Source organism: Triticum aestivum, chromosome 4B (assembly GCF_018294505.1).
Source record: "Triticum aestivum cultivar Chinese Spring chromosome 4B, IWGSC CS RefSeq v2.1, whole genome shotgun sequence".
Taxonomy (NCBI): domain Eukaryota; kingdom Viridiplantae; phylum Streptophyta; class Magnoliopsida; order Poales; family Poaceae; genus Triticum; species Triticum aestivum.
Genome location: NC_057804.1, coordinates 405,350,225 through 405,374,009, shown reverse-complemented (window position 1 = coordinate 405,374,009; position 23,785 = coordinate 405,350,225).

Sequence of the window (23,785 nt, the reverse complement as noted above, 5' to 3'; positions counted from 1 at the left end):
ATATTATTTGAACTATGTCTCTATCTTGATTTGGCAACAAAAACTAGAATGATATAGACCATAAAGTGACCATGGTACATAGATATATGTTTGTTTCATGCTGTTATCCTGTCCACTTTACTACTGAACTCATTTACCAAAATGAGTTTCATATACAACATGCTAAACCTGTGATGTGTCTATTTGTTTCTCTTTTAGATTGCGGACAAAGTATTGGAGAACAGTACCGCGTTATGCAATGGTAAAGGAAGTAATGCATATAAGGTTCAAGATAGTGAGACATCCTTGTTGGTCTCCAAGAAAGCTGATAAAAACTATCTTGACGACAGTGAGAGAACCCAAAAGTCCTATCTTGATGTAGTGTTCGAGTTACTGGCCACTGCTGCTGGCACAAGCTCTTCGAACTCGCTGCCTGAATCAGTTTGTCTTCTTGAGTCTCAACTTCAAGTTGAAATACATCGATTAGATGTGCTACGACAGGAAGCTGAAGGACCGAGGAAGTTCCTGCAGAATTCAGATACATATTTCCTGGTGCAACAGCAAGCGCTGGAGGATTTAAGTGCCAAACAAGAGAAAGTTAATAAGCTTGTTAAGCATCTTGCCAGCATTATGGGTACCCAGGATATTGTTTCTTGAGATCTTTTGAAGTGGTTTCAGTTATGGATTTGTTTTGCTGCGGTGTTTATTTGCGCTGGTTGCCAACTTTGACAACCAGTGTATATGATATGCTGCTTTGTTCCCTATATTTGCACTGGTGGCGAACTTTGATTCCCAGTGGATGTAATATGTGTAATAGCCGTGATAGCCTAGCGTTAGTTGCTTGCTCATTTATTTCCTTGTTGTCTTGTTTATTTGTTTGCTTTTAGTCATTGCAGTTCTTTTTCCGTGGTTTTCTAGTGGCTGCAACAACCTATTTTTTAAAACTAGGCCACAATAACCATGGCTAATATTTACTGTAGTGACACTAGGCCTCCTACGGGCCGTAGAAACAGTGGGCCTTCTACGGGCCGTAGAAAAAATGGGCCTTCTACAGGCCGTAGAAACAATGGGTCTTCTACGACCGTATCATCAATGGGCCTTATACGGGCCGTATGATCAATTGGCCAAACATGGGCTAAACAGACTGCATTGTGGCCGTAAACGGGCTAGAGTTGGAATCGTCCGTTCATGGGCCGACCATAATGGGCCATCGTTAATAGGCCGTATTTGATGATGCTACGAAAACGGCCCAACGTATTAACGGACCACAAACGGGCCGACTGTAACCACGGGCTGAATTTGGCCCACAAGCAGAAAATGATAGTAACGGGCCGTAAGTAAATGAGTGCTGGAAATGAGCCCAAGAATAAATGGGCTCTGAGAAGGCCGAAAGATAACATGGGCTAGAAACGGCCCAACAGAATAACCGGCCGTTAATGGGTATAAAGTGATACATTGTTCATTACGGGCCAGTTTCAGCACGGGCCATTAGTGGGTGTAAAGTGATACATTGTTCATTACGGGCCAGTTTCACGATGGGCCGTTAATGGGCCAAGAGTTACAAAGGGCCTCATATGGGCCGAAAGACGTCATGGGCCATACATGGGCCAGAAGTGAAAATGGGCTGGAATCATATAGGATGGCCCAGATGACGCTACTGGGCCTAATTCGGATAGGGCGTAATGGGCCTTGGGTGAGCGGGCTATAAATGGGCTATATGCGAACAGGCCGTTAACAGGCTTTCCATGGGCCGGCCCGCCACCTTTTGACAAAGTCAAATGGGCCGGCCTTTCACAGGAATGGGCCTCTGTTGGGGCGTGCCACGTGTCGACGTATCATAGGCGCCTTCTGTCCAATGAGTGGATGACATTTGTCCCAATGATGAGCCGACACGTGTTTCCTCTAGCCAATGATGATTTTACATGTGGAAAATCCCCATTGGTCGGGGTTGTTAGCGGTTATCGGATCCAAAACCCGACCCGATAGCTTAACGGTGTTCCGTTATGGTGGATGCCACGTAACGGTCACCCTTGACGAAAGCACTTCTGTGACGCGTGATTTATCGTCATGGAAGTGGACACTTCCATGATGATAATTTTGGTAATGTCATGGAACACTTCTACAACAGCACAGGTATGACTATCTTGATTCTGTCATAAAATCGTCATGGATGTACATGCATGACAAAAAACGTGACCTACTGTGACAAACACATATCATCACGGAAGTGTATTTTTTTTGTAGTGCATACTAGGGACACGGTGTTTTGTCTATGTATCCACACATGTATCAAGTTTCCAGTTAATACAATTCTAGCATGAATAATAGACATTTATCATGATATAAGGAAATATAAAATAACAACTTCATTATTGCCTCTAGGGCATATTTCCTTCAGTCTCCCACTTGCACTAGAGTCAATAATCCAGTTCACATCTCCATGTGATTTAACACCAATAGTTCACATCTGTATGTGATTAACACCCATAGTTCACATCGCCATGTGACCAAAACCCAAAGGAATTACTAGAGTCAATAATCTATTTCACATCACTATGTGATTAACACCCAAAGATTACTAAGGTGTGATCATGTTTTGCTTGTGAGAGAAGTTTAGTCAACGGGTCTGCCACAATCAGAGTCGTATTTATTTTGCAAATTTTCTATGTCTACAATGCTCTGCATGGAGCTACTCTAGCTAATTGCTCCCACTTTCAATATGTATCTAGAATGAGACTCAGAGTCATCCGGATTGGTGTAAAAGCTTGCATCGACGTAACTCTTTACGATGAACTCTTTATCACCTCCATAACCGAGAAATATTTCCTTAGTCCTCTTAGGTAACTAAGGATAACTTTGACCGCCGTCCAGTGATCCACTCCTGGATCACTATCGTACCCCCTTTCCAAAGTCATGATAAGGTACACAATAGGTCTGGTACCCAGCATAGCATACTTTATAGAACCTATGGTTGAGGCATAGGGAATGACTTTCATTCTCTTTCTATTTTCTGCTGTGGTCGGGTTTTGTGTCTTACTCAACTTTACACCTTGCAACACAGGAAAGAACTCCTTCTTTGACTGTTCCATTTTGAACTACTTCAAAAACTTGTCAAGGTATGTACTCATTGAAAAATCTTATCAAGCGTCTAGATCTATCTCTATAGATCTTGATGCCCAAAATGTAGCAGTTTAGCCGAGGTCTTTCTTTGAAAAACTCATTTCAAACTCTCCTTTATGCTTTCTAGAAAAATTCTACATCATTTCCGATCAACAATATGTCATTCACATATACTTATCAGAAAGGCGGTAGTGCTCCCACTCACTTTCTTGTAAATACAGGCTTCACCGCAAGTCTGTATAAAACTATATGCTTTGATTAACTCATCAAAGTGTATATTCCAACTCCGAGATGCTTGCACCAGTCCATAGATGGATCGCTGGAGCTTGCACATTTTGTTAGCACCTTTAGGATTGAAAAAAGCTTCTGGTTGCGTCAAATACAACTCTTTTTTAAAGATATCCATTTAAGGAATGCAGTTTTGACATCCATTTGCCAGATTTCATAAAATGTGGCAATTACTAACATGATTCGGACGGACTTAAGCATCGCTACGGTTGAGAAAGTCTCATGGTAGTCAACCCCTTGAACTTGTCGAAAACCTTTTGCGACAAGTCGAGCTTTGTAGATAGGAACATTACCATCAGTGTCAGTCTTTTTCTTGAAGATCCATTTATTCTCTATGGATTGCCGATCATCGGGCAAGTCCACCAAAGTTCACACTTTGTTCTCATATATGGATCCTTTCTCAGATTTCATGGCCTCAAGCCATCTGTAGGAATCTGGGCTCATCATAGCTTCTTCATAGTTCGTAGGTTCGCCATGGTCTAATAACATGATCTCCAGGACAGAATTACCGTACCATTCTGGTGTGGATCATGCTCCGGTTGATCTACGAGATTCAGTAGTAACTTGATCAGAAGTGTCATGATCATTTTCATTAGCTTCCTCTCTAGTTGGTGTAGGCATCACAGGAACGGATTTCTTCGATGAGCTACTTTCCAAATTGAGAGAAGGTACAATTACCTCATCAAGTTCTACTTTCCTCCCACTCCTTTCGAGAGAAACTCCTTCTCTAGAAAGGTTCAATTCTTGGCAACAAAGATCTTGCCTTCGGATCTATGGTAAAAAGTGTACCCAATTGTTTCCTTATGGTATCCTATGAAGACACACTTCTCCGATTTGGGTTTGAGCTTATCAGGCTGAAACCTTTTGACATAAGCATCACATCCCCAAACTTTATGAAATGACAGCTTAGGTTTATTGCCAAACCATAGCTTAGGTTTTGATGGTGCCCTATTTAATGTGAATGCAGTTGTCTCTAATGCATAACCCCAAAACGATAGTGGTAAGTCGGTAAGAGACATCATAGATCGCACCATATCTAGTAAAGTACGATTACGATGTTCGGACACACCATTACGTTGTGGTGTTCCAGGTGGCGTGAGTTGTGAAGCTATTCCACATTGTTTCAAATGAAGGCCAAACTAGTAACTCAAATATTCACCTCTGCGATTAGATCATAGAAACTTTATTTTCTTGTTACGATGATTCTCCACTTCACTCTGAAATTCTTTGAATTTTTCAAATGTTTCAGACTTTTGTTTCATTAAGTAGATATACCCATATATGTTCAAATCATCCATGAAGGTCAGAAAATAACGATACCTGCCGCGAGCCTCAACACTCATCGGACCGCAAACATCGGTATATATTATTTCCAATAAGTCATTGGCTCGCTCCATTATTCCAGAGAATGGAGTTTTAGTCATCTTGCCCATGAGGCACGGTTCACAAGTATCAAATGATTCATAATCAAGTGATTCCAAAATCCCATCAGCATGGAGTTTCTTCATGCGATTTACACCAATATGACGTAAATGGCAGTGCCACAAGTATGTTGCACTATCATTATCAACTTTGCATATTTTGGCATCAATATTATGAATATGTGTATCACTACGATCAAGATTCAATAAACCATTAACAATGGTGTATGACCATAGAAGGTTATATTCATGTAAACGGAATAACAATTATTCTCTGTCTTAAATGAATAACCATATTACAATAAACACAATACTATCTTGTTCATGCTCAATGCAAACACCAAATAACATTATTTAGGTTCAATACTAATACCAAAAGTATAGGGAGTGTGCAATGATGATCATATCAATCTTGGAACCATTTCCAACACACATCATCACTTCACCCTCAACTAGTCTCTATTTATTCTGCAACTCCTGTTTCGAGTTACTAATCTTAGCAACCGAACAAGTATCAAAAACCCAGGGGCTACTATGAGCACTAGTAAGGTACACATCAATAACATGTATATAAAACATACCTTTGTTCACTTTGCCATCCTTCTTATCTGCCAAATATTTGGGGTAGTTCTGCTTCTAGTGATCATTTCCTTTGAAGAAGAAGCACTCAGTTTCAGGCTTAGGTCCAGCTTTGGGCTTCTTCACGGGAGAGAAAAATTGCTTGCCATTCTTCTTGAAGTTACCTTTCTTTCCCTTGCCTTATTTCTTGAAACTACTGGTCTTGTTAATCATCAACACTTGATGCTCTTTCTTGATTCATACCTTTGCCGATTTCAGCATCGCGAAAAACTCAGGAATCATTTCGTCATCCCTAGCATATTACAGTTCATCATGAAGTTCTGGTAGCTTGGTGATAGTGACTAGAGAGTTCTGTCAATCACATTCTGAGCATATACTCACTAGCTGAGCTACTCTCCTCCATCTTGTGCGCAAAGTACTTGCCAGAGGTCTCATACCTCTCGACACATGCATGAGTCTGAAATACCAATTTCAGCTCTTGGAACATCTCATATTCTCCATGGCGTTTAAAACATCTTTGAAGCCCCGATTCTAAGCCATAAAGCATGGCGCACTAAACTATCAAGTAGTCATCATAACGTCTGCATCTACTCCTGCAATAGGTCTATCACCTAGCGGTGCATCAAGGACATAATTCTTCTGTGCAGCAATGAGGATAATCCTCAGATCATGGACCCAGTCCGCACCATTGCTACTATCATCTTTCAACTTAGTTTTCTCTAGGAACATATCAAAAACATAGGGGAGCTACAACGCGAGCTATTGATCTACAACATAGATATGCAAATACTATCAGGACTAAGTTCATGATAAATTAAGTTCAATTAATCAAATTACTTAAGAACACCCACTTAGATAGACATCCCTCAAGTCATCTAACTGATATGAGATCCAAATCAACTAAACCATGTCGAATCATCACGTGAGATGGAGTAGTCATCAACGGTGAACATCTCTATGTTGATCATATGTACTATATGATTCACGTTCGACCTTTCGGTCTCTAGTGTTCTGAGGCCATGTCTGTACATGCTAGGCTCGTCAAGTTTAACATGAGTATTCCGCATGTACAAAAATGGCTTGCAACCGTTGTATGTGAACATAGAGCATATCACACCCGATCATCATGTGGTGTCTCAGCACGAAGAACTTTCGCAACGGTGCATACTCGGGGAGAACACTTAACCTTAAATTTTAGTTAAGGATCATCTTATAATGCTACCGTCATACTAAGCAAAATAAGATGCACAAAGATACACATCACATGCAATCAAAATATATGATATGATATGGCCATCATCATCTTGTGCTTTTGATCACCAACTCCAAAGCAACATCATGATCTCCATCGTCACCGGCTCAACACCTTGATCTCCATCGTAGCATCGTGGTCGTCTTGCCAACTATTGCTTCTACAACTATTGCTACCTCTTAGTGATAAAGTAAAGCAATTACATGGCGTTTGCATTTCATACAATAAAACGACAACCATAAGGCTCCTGCCAATTGCCGATAGCTTCTACAAAACATGATCATTTCATACAATAACGTATATCACATCATGTCTTGAACATATCACACCACAATATGCCTTGCAAAAACAAGTTAGACGTCCTCTACTCTGTTGTTGCAAGTTTTACGTGGCTTCTACGAGCTTCTAGCAAGAACCGTTCTTACCTACGACACAAAACCACAACAGTCAATTATCAAGTTTGTTGTTTTAACCTTCAACAAGGACCGGTCATAGTCAAATTCAATTCAACTAAAGTTGGAGAAACAAACACCCGCCAGCCACCTTTATGCAAAACTAGTTGCATGTCTGTCGGTGGAACCGGTCTCATGAACGTGGTCATGTAAGGTTGGTCCGGGTCGCTTCATCCAACGACACCGCTGAATCAAAATAAGACATTGGTGGTAAGAAGAATGACGATCACCGCCCACAACTCTTTGTGTTCAACTCGTGCATATCATCTACGTATAGACCTGACTCGGATGCCACTCTTGGGAAACGTAACATGCAATTTCAAAACAAAATTCTATGCTCATGCAAGATCTATCTAGGAGATGCATAGCAACGAGAGGGGGAGAAGTCCATGTACCCTCATTGAACAAAGAGGAAACATTTGACAACGCGGTTGATGTAGTCGAACTTCTTCCCGTTCTGACCGATCAAGCACCGAACGTACGACACCTCTGAGTTCTACACATGTTCATCTTGATGACGTCCCTCGAACTCTTAATCTATCAAAGTATCAAGGGAGAGTTGCGTCAGCACGACGGTGTGGTGACGGTGATGGTGAAGTGATCCGTGCAGGGCTTCGCCTAAGCACTACGTGAATATGACCGGAGGCGTAAACTGTGGAGGACCCCGCTGCACACGGCTAGGAATCAATGTTGTGTGTTCTAGCAGTGCCCCCCATATATATATATATATATATATATATATATGTGGGAGGGAGAGGGGGCAGCCAAGGGGGCGCTGATGACCCACAAGTATAGGGGATCTATCGTAGTCCTTTCGATAAGGAAGAGTGTCGAACCCAACGAGGAGCAGAAGGAAATGACAAGTGGTTTTCAATAAGGTATTCTCCGAAAGCACTGAAATTGTAGGTAACAGATTGTTTTGTGATAAGATAATTTGTAACGGGTAACAAGCAATGAAACTAAATAAGGTGCAGCAAGGTGGCCCAATCCTTTTTGCAGCAAAGTACAAGCCTGGACAATTTCTTATAATGAGAAAAGCGCTCCCAAGGACACATGGGAATTATCGTCAAGCTAGTTTTCATCACGCTCATATGATTCGCGTTCGGTACTTTGATAATTTGATATGTGGGTGGACCGGTGCTTGGGTACTGCCCTTTCTTGTACAAGCATCTCACTTATGATTAACCCCTATTGCAAGCATCCGCTACTACAAAAGAAGTATTAATGTAAACCTAACCATAGCATGAAACTAGTGGATCCAAATCAGCCCCTTATGAAGCAACGCATAAACTAGGGTTTAAGCTTCTATCACTCTAGCAACCCATCATCTACTTATTACTTCCCAATGCCTTCCTCTAGTCCCAAATAATGGTGAAGTGTCATGTAGTCGATGTTCACATAACACCACTAGAGGAGAGACAACATACATCCCATCAAAATATCGAACGAATACCAAATTCACATGACTACTAATAGCAAGACTTCACCCATGTCCTCAGGAACAAACGTAACTACTCACAAAGCATATTCATGTTCATGATCAGAGGAGTATTAATATGCATTAAGGATCTGAACATATGATCTTCCACCAAGTAAACCAATTAGCATCAACTACAAGGAGTAATCAACACTACTAGCAACCCAAAGGTACCAATTTGTGGTTTTGATACAAGATTGGGTACAAGAGATGAACTAGGGTTTTGAGAGGAGATGGTGCTGGTGAAGATGTTGATGGAGATTGACCCCCTCCTGATGAGAGGATCATTGGTGATGACGATGGTGATGATTTCCCCCTCCCGAGGGAAGTTTCCCCGGCAGAACAGCTCCGCCGGAGCCCTAGATTGGTTCCGCCAAGGTTCCGCCTCATGGCGGCGGAGTTTCGTCCCGTAAGCTTGCTTATGATTTTTTTCAGGGTAAGAGACTTCAAATAGCAGAAGATGGGCACCAGAGGGCCAACAGGGGGCCCATGAGATAGGGGGGCGCGCCCAGTAGGGGGGGGGGCGTGCCCCCCACCCTCATGGCCAGGGTGTGGGCCCCTTCTGGTACTTTCTTTGCTCAATAATTCTTATTAATTCCAAAAATGACTTTCGTGGAGTTTCGGGACTTTTGAAGCTGTGCGGAGTAGGTTTCCAATATTTGCTCCTTTTCCAGCCAGAATCCCAGCTGCCAGCATTCTCCCTCTTCATGATAAACCTTGTAAAATAAGAGAGAATAGCCATAAGTATTGTGACATAACATGTAATAACAGCCCATAATGCAATAAATATCGATATAAAAGCATGATGCAAAATGGACGTATCAACTCCCCCAAGCTTAGACCTTGCTTGTCCTCAAGCGGAAGCCGATATCGAGAAATATGTCCACATGTTTAGAGTAGAGGTGTCGATAAAAAATAAAATATGGACATGAGGGCATCGTGATCATTCTTATTACAGCAACATATATACATTTTGTCATATGATTTCTTATGCTCAAGTAACAATCTAGTCACAATGTCAAGTATGGTTCAGAAATTTCATTGAGAACTAACAAACAATAATCTCAGTCATTGACGCAATTGCAATTTATCATAACATCAGAAAGAGTCAAGAATAGAGCTTTTCAGCAAGTCCACATACTCAACTATCTTATAGTCTTCTACAATTGCTAACACTCACGCAATACTTATCGTTATGGAGTTTTAATCAGACACTGAGAAAGATAGGGGCTTATAATTTCGCATCCCAACGTATTCACCTTTGGGTGATGTCAACAATAATAGTTCATGCTAACTTACATCCAGTTGGATATATATATATATATATATCACGATCTTCCCAACACGAGGTGCTTGCCAAAGGATAAAATGAAAAATGGAAAGGTGAAGATCACCTTGACTCTTGCATAAAGTAAAAGATAGGCCCTTCGCAGAGGGAAGCAGAGGTTGTCATGTGCTTTTAGGGTTGGATGCACAAAATCTTAATGCAAAAGAATGTCACTTTATATTGCCACTTGTGATATGAACCTTTATTATGCAGTCCGTCGCTTTTATTACTTCCATATCACACGATCGTATAAAGCTTATTTTCTCCGCACTAATAAGTCATACATATTTAGAGGGCAATTTTTATTGCTTGCAACATGACAACTTACTTGAAGGATCTTACTCAATCCATAGGTAGGTATGGTGGACGCTCATGGCAAAACTGGGTTTAAGGATATTTGGAAGCACAAGTAGTATCTCTACTTGGTGCAAGAAGTTTGGCTAGCATGAGGGGGAAAGGCAAGCTCAACATGTTTGAATGATCCATGACAATATACTTTAACTGAGATGTGAGAAAACATAAACCATTACGTTGTCTTCCTTGTCCAACATCAACTCTTTAGCATGTCATACTTAATGAGTGCTCACAATTATAAAAGATGTCCAAAATAGTATATTTATATGTGAAAACCCCTCTTTCTTTATTACTTCCTATTAATTGCAACGACGACCAAAACTAGGTTTGTCAACTCTCAACAACTTTTATGCCTCATACTCTTTATATGTTAAGTCATTACTATCCATAAGATCAATATGAACTCTTTTATTCTTTTTATTCTTCCTATTTTCTCAAGATCATAGCAAGATAGCAAAGCCCTTGACTCAACACTAATCTTTATTATATAGCTCACGGACTCGATTACATAAAGGGGTCACAAAGCAAAATTCAAAACTAATTCATATCAAAACTTCAATCTACTAGATCCAGATATTACTAAAAGGGATCGAACTAAGTAAAACGATAAAGATAGGAGTGTGATGGTGATACTATACCGGGGCACCTCCCCCAAGCTTGGCAATTGCCAAGGGGAGTGCCCATACCCATGCGATTATGTCCTTGGAGGTGGTGAAGAAGGAGTTGTTGATGATGTAGGCTTGTCGTACATATTCCAAGGCATAGGCTCACCATCATAGAAGGATGATCGAGTCTCCGGGATCCTCAAATCTACAGCCAAACTCATCCTCTTGAATCTATATTCATACTCACAGTTTTGGTTTTGCAGGTCATAGATCTGGGCTTGGAGGTGCTCGATTTTCTCATGAAGCTTGAAGATGGTATCCCCAATGTTCTTGGCGTCTAGCTTGTGGTTGTTGGTGAATTCCGCGATCATCATCTGGTTGGCGTTGAGTCCACGCTCCACCATCCCTTGGCACTTGAAAATTGTTGCTCCATAGCTTCAAGCTTTGTCCCCACACTTCCGGTACACCTTGGTCCCTCCACATCGCGGATGTGCAGCACCCCCTCACGCATCTCAATGGTTTGAGGGTGTTGCAGCACCTCTGCGAGATAGGGGTTGATAATCCTCTCGAAACACTTGTCCTTGGGAGCGCTTAGAGACGTCATGGTGCTCTAAATCTGTCAGAAAAACAGCTCGAAACGAAAATGGGAGATAATTGCATGATACAGTGGTCAAAACCTTCGGGAGATTATATAATGAATTTTTACCGACTAGAAGAAGTAACGTGCAAGAATACGGAGTCCGGGAGGCACACGAGGTGCTCACGAGGCAGGGGGCGCGCCCTCCTCCCTTGTGGAGGCCTCGTGTCCTTCCCGGATTACTTCTTGCTTTCCAAAATTCTTAAATATTCCAAAATGGAGAAAAATTGCCATTAGAACTGTTTTGGAGTCGGTTTACTTACCGTAGCACATACCTATTCCTTTTCGGAGTCTGAAACATTCTGGAAAGTGTCCCTTATGTATTCCTCCGGGGTTACAGTTTCAATAATATTAGTTTCAACTTTTATAGGATTACCTGAGATATAATCACTACAGGAATCAGCTACTTTGCCATCTGCCACGGCGGACGGCAAAGGCATGAACGGCGGACGGCAAAGGCCTTTGCCGTCAGCCGCGGACGGCAAAAGGCTCCGGCAAAGTAGGCTACGGTAAACAGCTACTTTGCCGTCTGCTTCCTGGCGGCTGACGGCAAAGGCCCTTTGCCGTCTGCATTGGACGGCAAAGATTGCGGACGGCAATAATTGCACTGTCAGTCCGTTAAGTGGCTAACGGCATGCCTTTGCCGTCCGCCGCTGACGGCAAAATTTCTAGTGTCTTTGCCGTCCGCCGTATGATGTCATCTACACGTCACTACATGGCAGGTTCTTTGCCGTCCGCCACTAATGGCAAAGTCTTTGCCGTCTGCCACTGTAGGCAAACTGACCAAATGGGTCAGCTCCCAGGAAGCACAGCTAGATGCCACGTGTCTTCTTTGTCGTCTGCATATTGGCTCTTTTATCAGTTTTTTATTAAATCCAACAATTTTCATCACAAATATATATGACATAAATAGATATATTTCAAAAGGCCATTACAGAGCAAACATATAATATATCCAACACATAACTTCATCATCCAACCATATATATTACATGCATAGTTCCATCATACATAACAAGTTCAACATAGAGGCATCCAACCATATATATTACAACAGTTTCATCCAACGATACATGCATAGTTCAACAATACAAAAGAAACGGAGAAAGGGATAAGGAGCACTCCATCTATGCAAGCTTTCGTCAAGTGAATGAAATCTGCAAAATGAAAAATAAGAAAGTTAGAACAAGAAGAGTAGAACAAGAAGAAGAGTAGAACAAGAAGAAGAGTAGAACAAGAAGAGTAGAACAAGAAGAAGACTAGAACAAGAAGAGTATATCATTTATGAGCTAACTTACGTGAAATGGATCATATATGAGCTAACTAAGTTGAAATGGGTCGTTTATGAGCTAGCTAAGGTGAAATGGATCATTTATGAGCTAACTTAGTTGAAATGGGTCGTTTATGAGCTAACTAAGGTCAAATGGATCGTTTTTGAGGTAACTAAGGTGAAATGGATCGTTTTTAGCTAACTTAGGTGAAATGGATCATTTATGAGCTAACTTAGTTGAAATGGATCGTTTTTGAGCTAACTTAGGTGAAATGGATCATTTATGACCTAATTTAGTTGAGATGGATCTTTTTGAGCTAACTTAGGTGAAATGGATCATTTAAGAGCTAATTTAGGTGAAATGGATCGTTTTTATCTAACTTGGTGAAATGGATCGTTTATGAGCTAAATTAGTTGAAATGGATCGTTTATGAGATAACCTAGGTAAGATGGGTCATTTTGGAGTTAACCTAGGTGAAATGGGTCATTTTAAAGCTAACGTAGGTAAAATGGATCATTTAGGAGCTAATCTAGGTAAAATGGGTCATTTTTGAGCTAACTTGGATGAACTGGATCATTTATAAGCTAACCTAGGTAAAATGGGTCATTTTAGAGCTAACATAGGTAAAATGGATCGTCTATGAGCTAACTAAGCTAATTATGCAATTTTTGACATAAGTAAGCTAAGTACAGATCGTTTTAGAGCTAACTTAGGTAAAATGGATGGTTTTGGAGGTCAGTAAGCTTATTAAGTCATTTTGGAGAAGAAGAAGCTAAGTCTAGGTCATTATGGTAAGCATTGGAGGAAATAAAGCTAAGTCTAGGTCTTTATGCATGTGTTAAGCAAAACACTAGATAAACTTACCAAGATCCAGGAGGTGTAGTCACCCTACCTCCTCTCCCACGACCACGTGCCCCACCTCCTCTCTTCCTACCTCGTCCCCTGCTGGGCACCGCGGTCGACGAAGAAGGGCCCGGCGGTGTGGCCATACTGTCCAGCAACGCTCGACGGAGAGGTGCGTCTGGAATGGAAGACCTCAGACCACGCTCCCGACCAGCGCCCACCATCTTTCAACACCTGCCATGACAAATAGTAAACGAAATTAGTACAACATAAAAAAATACCGACATGAATAATAATATGTGTATCACTTAAGTGTATCATCATCAAGTACAACATAAAAAAAATGTAATACCTGACACTACTAATAATCTCGATCAGTATCATCAATAAATGCATAATCATCATCATCACTATAATCAATGACGGGCTCATAGGGTTCATTGGCATCAACATGTGCAAGGCCACCTTGACGTAAGCGGTCAAGCATTGACAGGTCATCCGCAGCAGTAACCTCTTCTTGTTCCGGCTCTTCTTGTTCCTCCTCTGGGGTGATGTCAGATTCATTGTCGCTGTCTACTTCAATGTTTAGGGGTGAAGTATAGCGGTTCTTGAAACGCTTTTTGGAAAGACGTGCCTCTTGGAAGAATTCTCCTTCATATGTGTCTGGGTTAATGTGAGGTTCATAATCCTCTTCCTTTGGGGGAGAAAGTCTAGCACGTGGCGGCACTTGATAAACGACATCCCATCCTTTTAGATTTGGATTAGTTTGGCAGGCCCACGGTAGATAGAATACTTGGGTCGCCTGTTGAGCCATAATATAGACATCAGGAACATCTAAATGAGTGCTTTGGTTGATTTCAACTAGCCCTACATGTTCATGAGTCCTTCTAGTCTCCTTCGGCTGAAACCAATAACATTTGAAGACTACGACATTCGGTGGGTTTTCACCATAGAACAGAAGTTCATAAATTGCTTCAAATCTCCCATAATACTCGGTACCTCCTTCGCCGATAGCAGATACACAACAATTTGTTGACTTTCGGTCGGCCATAGATAGCTCTTTGCCATAGGTACGAAAGCGATACCCGTTGATGTCGTACTTGTCAAATGAACGGACCTTATAGTCAAAACCATTAGCGACTTGTCTCAATTCGGCGTCCATAGACTCTGAATTAGCCTACAAGTTTAATATGAAAGGATTGTTGCATTATGCACAAATTAGCGAATGAAATGAAATTGTCTAATAGAAATTACCGTTTGTTTGAACCAAGAGATGAAACCGGGATAGCCACCTCCTTGCTTTGCGAGAAGCTCATACTCTTCGACGGAATCCTTTTGGATCTCCGCTCCATACGAGAATATGGCGACGTATCGACTGTATGACATATCCAGGAATAAGAGTAGTTCAAAGGAAATAGAATTTGCAAAACAATGTACCGAGAACTTACTCGATGTACGGCCGCACTTCTATGAGGTTGTTGAAGATATACAATGAAATGGTCCGCCATTCTTCGTTATCCAAAGATACTGGATGTGAAACACTAGCTGGTGCGAGATTCCCTTTGAATAGTCTGAGGTTGGATCCACCCTTTTTAGGCTCGTCAGCATTGTACCGAGGCTTTGGATTATGCAAATGACGATTTTTAGCTTCGTAGTGCGCTGTTACGAAGTTTGCCGCTTCCTCTGTGATGAATGCCTCAGCCATCGATGCTTCAATTCTACGTTTATTTTTACATTTTTCTCGAAGCGTCTTCTGCATCCTCTCAGTTGGGTAGCACAACGATTTTGCACGGGCCCCCCCAATCTTGCCTCGGTCCGGAGATGCAAAATCAAATGCTGCATTGGATTAAAGAAGCCCGGTGGAAAGATCTTCTCTAACTTGCAGATCAACTCCGGCGCCAACTCTTCCATTTCTTCTAGCACGCCAGGCAATAGTTCTTTCGCACAAAGAACACGGAAGAAATAGCTGAGTTCTGCCAGTACTAGCCATTCATCCTCAGGGATGAAGCCACGCAACATCACCGGCATTACCCGCTCAATCCATATGTGCCAATCATGACTCTTGAGACCAAATATCTTTAGTTTATCAAGATTCGCTCCCCTCTTTAGATTCGCTCCATACCCATCGGGGAACATCAACTGCTGTTGCACCCACAAGAGAATTTCCCTCATAGCTGGCCTTCCAAGATTGAACCATGCCTTTGGCTTCGTCTAGTTCTGCTTTCCTTTCGGTTCTTTCATGTTTTGTAACGGCCTATCACATAGCGCCTCCAGATCGACTCTAGCCTTAGTATTATCTTTTGACTTCCCATCTATGCCGAACAATGTACCAAAAAGTGCCTCGGTGATATTCTTCTCAGTGTGCATCACGTCGATGTTGTGTGGGCAAAGGAGGTCTTTGAAGTAAGGCAGATCCCATAAGCATGTTTCGTGAGTCCACGCGTGCTTAGTATTATACCCCTTGAAGTATCCTGGACGTTGTGGATCTGGCTCGAGAGTGTTTAACTAATCCAGGGTCTGTTGGCCTGTCAATGCAGGTGGTGCAGAGTTTTTGACAACTCTACCCCTGATGAAGTTCTTCTTGTCTTTCGTGAACTTATGGCGAGGATCCAGGAACTGTCTATGCATGTCGAAGCAAGAAAACTTGCGACCGGCCTGAAGCCAACGAAACTCAAGAGCTCCCTTGCATGTGGGGCACGGGAACCTTCCATGCACACACCAGCCAACGAATAGCGCATACGCCGGCAAGTCATGCGTCGAGTACATGTACCAGACACGCATTATGGAGTTCCGTTTGCTAAAGGCGTCGTATGTCTTGAACCCATTATCCCAGGCTTCTTGCAATTCGTCCTTAAGCGGTTGCATGTACACATTCATATTTTTGCCCGGATAGTTGGGTCCTGGAATTATCAACGTCAGGAAAATGTTCTTTCTTTGCATAATCTGTCCGGGGGGGAGATTGAGTGGAAAGACAAATACGGGCCAACAACTGTATTGGGCTGCCGTCATACCAAACACACTGAACCCATCCGTGCTGATGCCGACTCGAGGATGCCTCGGATCTGCTGCTTTGTCAGCATGTAATTCATCAAACTTTTTCCACGCAACACCATCCGATGTGTGTACCATCATCAGATTCCCATCTGCATCTAGTTCGGTTCTTTTGCCTGTTTTGTGCCATGTCATCTGTCTGGCCGTCTCTTTGACCATGAAAAGACATTGAAGTCTTGGTACGATTGGCATATACCGAAGAACACTAACGGGGATTTTGGTCTATGTCTTCTCACCCATACCGTTGTCTACCACAATATACCTGGAAGACTTGCAAATGGGACAATAGTTCAAGTCCGCATAGTCAAGCCTAAATAAGGCACATCCTTTCTCACAGGCATGTATCTTCTCATAGGGCATCTTCAGTGCACGGAGGATTTTGTCCGACTGGTACAGGTTTGCAGGCATTACATGGCCTTTGGGTAGAAAGCGTCCAAATACTGTCATAATTGCGTCATAGCATTCTCTGCCCAAGTTGAATTGAGCCTTCAGAGCCATTACTTGTGAGATGGCATCCAACTGACAAAGCTCAGTGTGCTCGTGGAGCGGACGTTTCGAAGACTCCAACATTTCATTGAAGGCCTTTGCAGATTCCTCCATCTCCTCGTCCGAATGCCGAGCATCATCATAGCCTTGCACCATGTTTTCCATCCCGGTACCATGCTCGTCGGTGCGACGACGATCCACCTCAGCTCGGTCATGTTGGGCAGACTCACCATGAAATGTCCACACCGTATAATCGGGCGTAAAACCACTCTTTTGCAGGTGTTTGCCCATTTCAGCCTCTGTCTTCTTTTCCCAATTGCCGCACCGGAAACAGGGGCACCAGGTTTTCTTTTGGCCATTTGCAAATGCGGCTTGCACAAACCCCTTAGTTTTTGTGAACCATTCAGCGCTCCATTTGTTCTGACCAGTGTGACCGGTATACATCCAAGCACGGTCACTCATCTTGACTTTCAGAGCTACTGGACACACAACAATTATATATGTAATTCACCATGTATATATTCATCAGTTGATCTACTTTGTCAATTTTATTACGTCCATGCAACCTACACTCTAATAGGTAATGATAGGTCCTAATCCCACCCGTGTATGTGTAGATTGGGTTCATTTTCCCATGCTATGCTCCGGATCCGACGCAAAATTTCGGCAGCACCTCCCCGCTGTTCTCCTGATACACGTCTCTGCAATAAACAGAGAGGATGTGTACCCGGAGAACAATAAGGGAGGCACTGACGAAATATATGCGTCGGATCCAGAGCAAAGCATATGGGAAAACGAACCCAATCTACACATACTCGGGCTGTCCATGGATAGCGTTGGACAATTCGAAAGAATCAAGGTTATAAATATGCAAATGCATGCATATTTATAACTATGACGCTTTCGAATGGGAGACACATATTGGTTACGCATACTGATGATTCAAGACACATATATAGCTAGCTATCAAGTTTCATCGGAATAGATCAAATAATTAATGGGGGAGGAGGACTTGTCATTTGTGCTCACCCACGAACGAAGGGGCAGAGCTCGTCAAACGCACGGCGAGGTCGTCGAACACCAAACCTCGCAGCGATGAAACAACTGCACATTTAAAACTACACGATCAACACAATTATATATGATGTTTTTCATAAAAAAATTGAAAAATATATGACCTAACTAATAATTCACAAATATATGACCCCGTCGGCCTCTGGAAGGCCAAAGAACACCTTTTCGGGAGGTGTCGGTGGTCGGGGTGTCCTGTCGGTGTCGGGGTGCCGGGTCGGGGTCTGGGTACCGTGTCGGGTCGGGGCCGGGGTGTCGGGGTCGGGGTCGGGGTGTCGGGTTAGGCTTGGGGGGTCGGGGTGTCGGGGTCGGGGTCGGGGTGTCGGGGTCGGGGTCTCGGGGTCGGGGTCGGGGTCTCGGGGTCGGGGTCGGGGTCTCGGGGTCGGGGTGTCGTGTCGGGGTGCCGGGTCGGGGTCAGGGTACCGTGTCGGGTCGTTTTTTTTCCTTTTCTTCTTCTTCCTCATTTTCCTTTTCTTCCTTTTTTCCTTCTTCTTCTTCTTCTTCTTCCTCCTCCTTTCCTTTTTCCTCTTCTTCTTCTCCTCCTCTCCTCTTTTTTCTTCTTCTTCTTCCTCCTTTCCTTTTTCCTCTTCTTCTTCTCCTCCTCTCCTCTTTCTTCTTCTTCTTCTTCCTCTTCTTCTTTTTTCTTCTCCTCCTCCTCTTCTTCTTCTTCTCCTGATCTCCTCTTTTTCTCCTTTTCTTCTTTCCTAAAACTAAACTAAACCTAAAACTAAAATTAAAAAAACAGAAAAAGAAAAAAACTAAATCTAAACCTAAAACTAAACTAAAACTAAACCTATAAACCTAAAACTAATCCTAAAACTAAAACTAAATCTAAACTAAACATAAACCTAAAACTAAAAAAATAGAAAAAAGAAAAAAAAGGAAGAAGATCACCTGCAGGGTGGAGGAGGGGGGCGGTGCGGCCTGGGGCCGCGTAGTAGCGGGGCGGGGCGGCCTGGGGCGGCGGCGCCGGGCCCGGCCGGGGCGGCGGGGCGCCGAGGTGCCGGGGCGCCGGGGCGTGGCGGCGCCCAGACAGCAGGGCGGTGGGGGCGGCGGGGGCAACAGGGCGCGGGGGCGCCGGGGCGGGGCGGGGGGCGCTGGGCGGCGGCGGGGGGCGCTGGGGCGGCGGCGGGGCGTGGTGCGACGGGGCGGTGGAGGTGGGAGAGAAAGAGAGAGAGAGGGGGGTGTGGGGCGCGGCCCCGTTAACGTTACGTGGGGCCTCCCTCTTTGCCGTCCGCCACCCTTTGCCGTCCGCCTTCTTGCTCTTTGCCGTCCGCTAGCGGACGGCAAAGAGGGGGCCCGTTAGGTTTTTTTTTGCAGCTCGTCAGTGGGGCCCCTCCGTCTTTTGCCGTCCGCTAGCCGACGACAAAGAACTGGCTGATGGCAAACTTGGTCTTTGCCATCAGCCAGTTCTTTGCCGTCTGCTTTTTGGAAGCTAATGGCAAAGAACTGGCAGATGGCAAACTAGCTGATTCCAGTAGTGAATGTTTGATTCTTTGACCGTTCACCACCCTTGGACTTGTGCCTTCGAAGTTGTTGATTTTTATGGCATCGGAACGATAGACCTCCTCGATAACATAAGGACCTTCCCACTTAGAGAGAAGTTTCCCTGCAAAAAATCTTAAACGAGAGTTGAATAGCAACACATAATCACCTACGTTAAATTCTCGCTTTTGTATCCTTTTGTCATGCCATCTTTTAACTTTTTATTTGAATAGCTTGGCATTCTCATAGGCTTGGGTTCTCCATTCATCAAGTGAGCTAATATCAAATAACCTCTTCTCACCGGAAAGTTTGAACTCATAGTTGAGCTCTTTAATAGCCCAATATGCTTTATGTTCAAGTTCGAGAGGTAAGTGACATGCTTTTCCATAAACCATCTTATACGGAGACACACCCATAGGATTTTTAGATGCAGTTCTATAGGCCCATAATGCATCATCAAGTTTCTTGGACCAATTCTTCCTAGATCTATTAACAGTCTTTTGCAAAATTAATTTGAGCTCTCTATTGCTCAACTCTACTTGATCGCTAGACTATGGGTGATAAGGAGATGAAATTCTATGATTAACATCATACTTAGCAAGCATTTTACGAAAGGCACCATGAATAAAATGTGAACCACCATCAGTCATGAGATATCTAGGGACTCCAAACCTAGGAAAAATAACTTCTTTAAGCATCTTAATAGAGGTGTTATGATCAGCACTAGTAGTTGGAATAGCTTCTACCCACTTAATAACGTAATCAACAACAACTAAAATATGTGTATATCCATTAGAGGCAGGAAAAGGTCCCATATAATCAAAGCCCCAAACATCAAATGGTTCAATAACAAGAGAATAATTCATAGGCATGTCTTGACGTCTACTAATATTACCGATTCTTTGACATTCATCAAAAGACAAGACAAACTTACGGCAAAGAATCTTTGACGTCTGCTAGCAGACGGCAAAGAACTGGCTGATGGCAAACTTGGTCTTTGCCATCAGCCAGTTCTTTGCCGTCTGCTTTTTGGAAGCTGATGGCAAAGAGCTTCTTTGCCGTCCGCTAGCGGACGGCAAAGAACTGGCATATGGCAAACTAGCTGATTCCAGTAGTGAATGTTTGATTCTTTGACCGTTCACCACCCTTGGACTTGTGCCTTCGAAGTTGTTGATTTTTATGGCACCGGAACGATAGACCTCCTCGATAACATAAGGACCTTCCCACTTAGAGAGAAGTTTCCCTGCAAAAAATCTTAAACGAGAGTTGAATAGCAACACATAATCACCTACGTTAAATTCTCGCTTTTGTATCCTTTTGTCATGCCATCTTTTAACTTTTTATTTGAATAGCTTGGCATTCTCATAGGCTTGGGTTCTCCATTCATCAAGTGAGATAATATCAAATAACCTCTTCTCACCGGAAAGTTTGAACTCATAGTTGAGCTCTTTAATAGCCCAATATGCTTTATGTTCAAGTTCGAGAGGTAAGTGACATGCTTTTCCATAAACCATCTTATACGGAGACATACCCATAGGATTTTTAGATGCAGTTCTATAGGCCCATAATGCATCATCAAGTTTCTTGGACCAATTCTTCCTAGATCTATTAACAGTCTTTTGCAAAATTAATTTGAGCTCTCTATTGCTCAACTCTACTTGATCGCTAGACTATGGGTGATAAGGAGATGAAATTCTATGATTAACATCATACTTAGCAAGCATTTTACGAAAGGAACCATGAATAAAATGTGAACCACCATCAGTCATGAGATATCTAGGGACTCCAAACCTAGGAAAAATAACTTCTTTAAGCATCTTAATAGAGGCGTTATGATCAACACTAGTAGTTGGAATAGCTTCTACCCACTTAATAACGTAATCAACAGCAACTAAAATATGTGTATATCCATTAGAGGCAGGAAAAGGTCCCATATAATCAAAGCCCCAAACATCAAATGGTTCAATAACAAGAGAATAATTCATAGGCATTTCTTGACGTCTACTAATATTACCGATTCTTTGACATTCATCACAAGACAAGACAAACTTACGAGAATCTTTGAAGAGAGTAGGCCAATAAAAACCGGATTGCAATACCTTATGTGCAGTTCTATCTCCAGCGTGGTGTCCTCCATATGGTTCAGAGTGACACTTGTGTAGGATCTGTTCCTGTTCATGCTCAGGTACACAACATCTAATAACACCATCTACTCCTTCTTTATAAAGGTGAGGGTCATCCCAGAAGTAATTTCTTAAATCATAAAAGAACTTTTTCTTTTGCTGGTATGTGAAACTAGGTGGTATAAATTTAGCAACAAATGTAATTACCATAATCAGCATAGCATGGAGCAGTACAAGAAGCATAAATGACCGCTAATTGTTCATCTGGAAAGCTATCATCAATAGGTAGTGGGTCATCAAGAACATTCTCTATCCTAGACAGGTTGTCTGGAACAGGGTTCTCAGCTCCCTTTCTATTAATAATATGCAAATCAAATTCTTGGAGCAAGAGGACCCATCTAATAAGTCTAGGTTTAGCATCTTTCTTTTCCATAAGATATTTAGTAGCAGCATGATCAGTATGAATAGTTATTTAGAATCAAAAATATAAGGTCTAAACTTATCACATGCAAACACAACTGCTAAGAATTCTTTTTCAGTAGTAGCATAATTTCTCTAGGCAGTATCAAGAGTTTTACTAGCATACTGGATAAGATTTAATTTCTTATCAACTCTTTGCCCTAGAACAACACCTACAGCATAATAGCTAGCATCACACATAATTTCAAAGGATAAATTCCAATCAGGTGGCTGAATAATAGGTGCAGTGATCAAAGCTTTCTTAAGTATTTCAAATGCTTCTACACAATCATCATCGAAGACAAAAGGAATATCTTTTTGCAATAAATTAGTCAGAGGCCTAGAGATTTTAGAGAAGTCCTTAATGAACCTCCTATAAAAACCGGCATGACCAAGGAAACTTCTTATACCTTTAATGTCCTTGGGACACGGCATATTTTCAATAGCATCGACTTTAACTTTATCAACTTCAATGCCTCTTTCAGAAATTTTATGCCCCAAGACAATTCCTTCATTAACCATAAAGTGGCACTTTTCCCAATTCAAGACAAGACTAATGTCTTCACATCTCTGCAAAACTCGATCAAGGTTGCTCAAGCAGTCATCAAAAGAGGATTCATAAACGGAGAAGTCATCCATGAATACCTCACAAATCTTTTCACAAAAGTCAGAGAATATAGCCATCATACATCTTTGAAAGGTAGCAGGTGCATTACATAAACCAAAAGGCATACGTCTATAAGAAAATGTACCAAAAGGGCAAGTAAAAGTTGTTTTTGATTGATCCTCCGCTGACACGGGTATTTGAGAGAAACCAGAATAACCATCTAGAAAGCAGAAATGTGTATGCTTGGATAGTCTTTCTAGCATTTGGTCAATAAAAGGTAAAGGGTAATGATCTTTCTTAGTGGCTTTATTTCATTTATGGAAATCAATTACCATCCTATAACTTGTAATAATTCTTTGCGGAATCAATTCATCTTTATCCTTAGGAACGACAGTAATACCTCCCTTCTTAGGGACACAATGGACAGGACTTACCCAATCACTATCAGCAGCGGGATAAATTATACCTTCCTCTAGGAGCTTTTGTATCTCCTTTCTTACCACTTCTTTTATCTTTGGATTTAACCGTCGTTGAGGATCTCTAACTGGTTTAGAGCCTTCGTCCAATTTAATTTTATGTTGGCATAGAGTGGGACTAATGCCCTTAAGATCATCCAAAGTATATCCAATAGCAGCAAAGTGCTTCTTCAGAGTTTTCAATTGTAACGCCCCAGATTCGATGCGCCAGGTGTCCGCCAGTTAATCGCCATCCTTACCATGTCATGTGCTTGCGTGTTGCATTTTGCCATGTCATCATCTGCATTTCATATCATGTCATCATGTGCATCGCATTGGCATACGTGTTTGTCTCATGCATCCGAGCATTTTCCCCGTTGTCCGTTTTGCAATCCGGCACTCCTATGTCCCCCGGCATCCCCCTTTTGTCCCTTGTTGTGAGC